We start from the raw sequence: 6,645 nt of genomic DNA, 5'->3' as shown, positions 1-6,645 counted from the left end.
ATCTAATTAACTCTCTCGGTCTGTCCATAGTTCTATGGATGAAAGGCTGTACTGAACTCTAGCCTAGTACCCAAAGTCTGGTGCAACTGATTCCAAAACTTTGAGGTAAACTGTGTTCCTCTATCTGATACGATGGTACCCGGAACTCCATGCAGACATACGATCCTGGTCATATATATGTTGGCCAACTTCGCACTCATATAGGTGGTTTTCACTTGGATAAAGTGAGCCACTTTGGTCAAACGATCCACTACTACCCAAATAGAATTGTATCTTGATCGGGTCCTGGGTAATCCCGTGATGAAATCTATGCCAAGCTTGTCCCACTTCCATTCGGGTATCGGCATAGGCTGCAGTAATCCTGCTGGCTTCTGATGTTCTACCTTCACTCTCTAACATACATCTCATACTCCTACATACTCGGCTATATCCTTCTTCATACCAGTCCACTAGAAACGCTCCTTTAAATCCAAATACATCTTGGTGTTTCTAGGGTGTATCGAGTATGGCGAGTCATGAGCTTTCTGAAGTATCAACTTCCTGATCTCTTTGTTATTGGGTACATAAACACGGTCCTCAAACCATAAGGTGTCGTGCTCATCCTCATGAAAACCTTTGGCTTTTCCTTTGCTCATCCTCTCTTTTATCTCGGCAATCTCCTTATCATCCTTCTGAGCTTCTCGAATCTTTCCCAAAAATGTTGACTGAACTTCCATCACTGCGACAAAACCTCTAGGGACTATCTCCAAACGAAGCTCCCTGAGATCTTCGGCCAACTCCTTTGGTAATCCTCCGCTTACGAGGGTATTGTCATAACTCTTTCGGCTCAAAGCGTCCGCTACGAGATTTTTCTTGCCTGGATGATAGTGTAACTTTAATCTTTTATAAACTCCAACCATCTCCTCTGCCTAAGATTCAGCTCCTTCTATGTGAAAATGTACTTCAAACTCTTATAATCCGTGTACACATCACAATGGTTTTCGATAAGAAAGTGTCTCCAGGTCTTGAGCGCATGTACTACGGCTGCTAACTCCAAATCATGCGTGGCATAATTCAACTGGTGCGGTCGAAGCTGTCGTGAGGCGTATGAAACAACTCTTCCGTCTTCCATAAGTACACCATCAAGTCCTAAGCGAGAAGTGTCGCAATACACTTGGAAATCCTTGCGTATATCCGGCAGAATCAACACTGGGGCTGTAACCAAACGTTTCTTCAGCTCCTGAAAACTTACCTCACATTCATCTGTCCATTTAAACTTAGTGTCTTTCTTCAACAACTCCGTCATAGGCTTCGCAATCTTGGAAAAAATTTCAATAAATCTCCAATAATATCCCGCGAGTCCCAGAAAACTGCGGATTTCTCCTACTGAGGTGGGTGCTAGCCAATCAGTGACTGACTGGACCTTGGTAGGGTCTACTGCTATACCTTCTCCTGATATAACATGTCCAAGAAATCCAACTTCCTTCAACCAAAACTCACATTTGTTGAACTTGGCATACAACTGGTGTTCCTTGAGCTTCTCGAGAACTAAACGCAAATGTTCCTTGTGCTCCTCTTCATTCTTCGAGTATACCAAAATATCATCAATAAACACAACAACAAACTTATCCAAGAACTCCATGAACACCTTATTCATCATACTCATGAAATAGGCAGGGGCGTTAGTCAATCCAAATGACATAACTATGTACTCATACAGCCCATATCTTCTGGTGAAAGTTGTCCTAGGTATATCCTACTCTCGGATCTTCAACTGATGGTATCCTGATCGCAGATCGATCTTGGAAAATACTTTAGCTCCTTGCAACTGGTCAAACAAATCATTGATCATTGGCAGTGGGTACTTGTTCTTAATCGTCACTTCATTCAATGCACGATAATCAACAACCTTTCTCAATGATCCATCCTTCTTCTCAACTAAGAGTACTGGGGCTCCCCACGGTGACGAACTTCGTTGAATGTAACCTTTCTTCAACAACTCCTTAATCTGCTTCTTGATTTCTTCTAGATCATTTGCGGGCATCCGGTATGGTCTCTTTGATATTGGTCCGTTGCCTGGCAACAGCTCTATCAAAAACTCAATATCTCTATCTAGTGGCATGCCTGGTAGTTCCTCCGGAAATACAGCTGGGTAATCCATCACTACATGCACTTCCTCCTGAACAACTCCTGAGAGAGAATTTACTTGGGTCCTCCTTGGTGCAATCGATGTTTCCCCATACATTCATAACCAATCCATGCCCAATATCACATCCAACCCTTGCGACTCCAAAATTATTAAATCGGAGGGGAAAACATGCCTACCAATGGTCAATGGCATCTGAAAACATCCTTGGCTTGCCATATACTCCGCTCCTGGCGAGCTTACTAACATAGGTGTCCTAAGACTTTGGTGGGAAACTTATACTTATCCACAAATCCCCTTGATATGTATGAATGTGATGCACCAGTATCAAAAAGAACGATTGCAGTAAATGACTTAACCAAAAACCTACCTATAACTGCATCTGGCTGCTCTTCAACCACCTCCATGTTAACGTGGTTCACTTGTCCCCTGTTGAAAGGGTTGGGCTTCTTCCTAGAGCTTCCATTGCCATTTACATTCTTTGCTTCAGAAAACTCGGCGGCTTAGTGTCCATTCTTCCCGAACTTGAAGCAAGTAATGTGACTTAGATCCTTCTTGGCGGGCGTTGCCGGGTTGGGACAGTTCTGGCTGCTTCTTCCCCCATTCCCATTCCCATTCCCATTCCCATTATTGGGGCCACTATGATTATGCAAACTACATCCATTTAGATTGTGGCCTCCATGGTTATGGTGAGTGTGTCCTCCCGAGTTCGGGGTAAAACAAGGTCTCTGTTGAGCTCCTGAATTGTACTTCCCTTGTCCATACTTCCTCTTGCGGCTCTCTATCTACTGTTGCTTCCCTTCAATCATAAGGGCTCTATCTACCAACTTTGGTAGTTGTTGAATTTTGCCACCATCCACTGTATGCTCAGCTCATCATTGAGTCCTTCCAGAAACTTCTCCTGCTTAGCGGCATCTGTAGCTACGTCATTAGGGGCATAGCGTGCTAACTTACTACACTCATCCACTTACTGGCCCACTGTACCTCCTCCTTGGTGCAAGTTGTGAAACTCGCGCTTCTTCATGTTTATAGCTCCTACTGAAACATGGGCAGTGCGGAAAGCCTGTTGAAACTGATCCCATGTAACAGTGTCAATGGGGTAAGTGGTTGTGAAATTCTTCCACCATGATGTTGCGGGTCCATCAAGCTGATGTGCGGCAAAACACACTCTCTCCGCATATGTGCATCCTACAGTGGTCAGCTCCCTTCCAATCTTGCGGAGCCAATCATCTGCAACAATAGGCTCGGTGCTACTAGAGAACACCAGCGGATTCAACCTTAGGAAACGGGCTAAGTGATCAACAGGTGCTGGTGGTGGTGGGTTGTTATTGTTGTTGCATTGGTTCTGATTCTGAACTAATAGCTGCATCAAGGTATTCTGCTGCTGGATCAACTGAGTGAGCTCCGGTGGGAAGGCAAATCCATTGTCACGCCTCGAAGGCATCTGATGGGTTTAGAAAGGGTGAGAAACATAATAGAATGAGGTCTAAGGGGAAAAACACTACCCATATGCACATGAGACAAACACATTCATATCACACCAATCAATTCAAACAAGGGCATACAATTGATCTAACTACCATTACAAAGTGCTCGAACTATATACATGGGTAAATACTACTAATAATATGGTGGTCGACTAGAAATTTTGATAGGTGGAAGACTCCATGATATCCGCTCCAGTTTCGTCTTCATAATTGTCATCCCTACTGTCGGGGTCAGAGTCGGTGTTGTCGATGATGATGTAGTCTTCAGAACGGATGTCCTTGGAATGGTCGTCGTCTCCTCCTGGCACGGGGTCTCCCATGAATACTCCTAGCTTCCTTGTCAGTTTGTCATTCTTCTACACTAGTATTGTGATTTCCTCCTCATATCCGTCGCGTGTAGACTTGAGTTCCTCTTCTAGCTCCATGTTCCTGGTCATCACCTTCTTCAGATCTATCATGCTTGCACACATCTGGTTCTCCTTGTGATGTATGTGCTGGTTTAACTCCTGGATAAAAGCTGCAATGGACATGTCCCTCCTGTTGCTAATCCTCTCCCATTTCTCATTTCGGCGCCCACATATCTGGTAGATAGTGTCCTTAAGATCCTTGTGATAAACTTCGCCGATGCTTCCCATGGCGATGTGGTCTGCCATGCTCTTTCCTAGACTCCAGGTTGGTGCATCAAAGGAAACCTCTATGGGCTCAATAACTGGCGTGAATGTCCTTCCTGGAACTTGAACCCGAATCATCCAACACTCCTCTTCTGGTAAAGTGGCAATGTAGGTCCCGATGAAGCTTGGTATTCCGATGTTCAGGTACCTAGTGACCTCCTTCAAGTGTCGTCCAAAAGGTGTGTCTTCATCCAGTTGTGCAAACTTGTTCCTTGAGTCCGCCATCCTATAGAGCGGAAAAGGGAGAGGAGTCAAAAATGAGTAGAGAAGAGTGACCAATGGTTTAATTTCATGGTCGTGTCCTACAATCAGCGTGTGCTCTGATACCATCTTGTAGCGATCCAACCTCAAACAGTCAAATCTCTATGCTTACGTGTCATCTCTGGATCGGTAATGCTGACACACACAGTACTTGAGGGATTTATAATATAGTGCAATCACACACTTATTACATGAATGTCTCAAAATAGAAGTTATTACAATAATATGGCTTAAGGCCATCTAATTAAGATAACAGCGGAAGGCTTGGAAGAAAAAGTGAGTCCATCAACTCCAACGACATAGCTGAGTGCATGACAAAGACCTAGCACACCTTACGCTTCATATGAAAAGTCTGCAACATGATATGTTGCAGCCCGAAACGGGTCAGCACATGGAATATGCTAGCAAGATAACACAATATAGCAATGACAAAATAAATACTATCACTATGTGCATATATGGCTGGTGGAGGCTCTAAGTTTATTTTGCATAAAGCCAATTTTATCCTACAACAAAGGAATATTTTATTTAACTATCATGGTAGTTGTTAAACATTGAGAATGTTCCTCCAACTCAATCCCAATTAAACAGTATTAATAACCCAACAATTTAATTTAGAGTGATGCAATTAACACGATAATCCAAGAACCATATACTCAAGATGTCCATAACTAGGGACACGCCTAACCATGATTAGTTTGTACACTCTGCAGAGGTTTGTGCACTTTTCCCCACAAGACTCGATCTCCTCCGTTGGATTTCTCGCACTACATGGCGCTTGATAAACAGATGACTGAGACACAGTCTTTCAAAAACATCAACTCTTTACTCTGGGTGGACAGTTCGCCTACTTTCCCCTATGTCTGCTAGCCCACCACTGAAAGAGGTCATGCAACATACTCAACTATGCTAGAGCCCATAATAGCTTGTGGCTGCACACAGAAGTTTCTAGCATGAATAATCTTATGATCACTTTGAGCCTAGGTGGCGAATCATAGGATGATCACACGGGTACTCCGGGATATCCTAGGACAACACTGGATTCTCCATATGCCCGCAACCAATCCACCCAGATGTGTATTAAGTAGCCACCTTAAGTTAACCATTAATTAACAATTCTCACATCTGTCATGGATACACTCAACCAATCCACGTCTACGAACATAGCATGGCAACCTAAGCATAACGTAGAAGTAACTCCCAAGGGTTTGATAATAAAAGGACAATAGGTTCTTCCTCATCATCTACTTCCCAAACCCACATGTTAATCAGGTCCTATTCATGCAATGTTCGAGGATTGGAACTAATGCATAAAAACCATGTAATAAAAGATATGATCAAAGTGCTACTTGCCTTGCTGACGATCTACAAACCCTAGAGACTCGTAGTAGCACGCTTCACACTCCGGGAATTCAATCACAAACAAGAAATAGCATACATAAGAAATCAAGCATAGATGCACGGGTAAAACTCAAATAAGAAGATCCAATCTGAAAGTTCAACTGAAGAGCTTCGTTTTGCAAAAAGAATCAATTGAATCGGAGCTACGAAACTCAAACTACGGTCAAAAGAAGTTTGAATTCAAATCTGCTTGAAACCAAATTTTAATTTGTCAAAATCCTGTTCAAGTTGATTAACTGGAAAGAGGGGCTCGAGACGAAGATTTTGGCATTGGTTTCACTAGATTTGGATGAACGGTTAAACACTTGCGAGGGTTTAAAGATCAGGGGATGATCTACGATAAAAATAATAGTGCATAGGTCCCTCACGAAAATAAAACAGAAAAAGAAAAATCTATCGGACGAAGTTCCACTAACAGAGGCTAACAAGCGAATTCGTTCGTTAAAACAAACTAAAGAACGAACGTTCGCAAAGTAACCTAAACAGAAGAAAAGCAAGACAAACCAATCTAGGGTTTTTTTTAAAAAAACTGAACAGTTTATACCGAAACCGAAAAAAACCAGCGGCGACGACGAGGTCAACCGCGGCTGCGGGGCGGCGCGATCCGGCTGTCGGGGTGGCAGCTTCGGTGCGTGGGTGGCTCGGCGAGGCGGTAGGGTCGGCGCGGGGCGGTTGCGCGGCGGCGGCGGCGGCGGCGGCA

The sequence above is a fragment of the Triticum dicoccoides genome, chromosome 6B (genome assembly GCF_002162155.2).
Source record: "Triticum dicoccoides isolate Atlit2015 ecotype Zavitan chromosome 6B, WEW_v2.0, whole genome shotgun sequence".
Classification (NCBI taxonomy): domain Eukaryota; kingdom Viridiplantae; phylum Streptophyta; class Magnoliopsida; order Poales; family Poaceae; genus Triticum; species Triticum dicoccoides.
Note: the sequence above shows the minus strand (reverse complement) of the source record.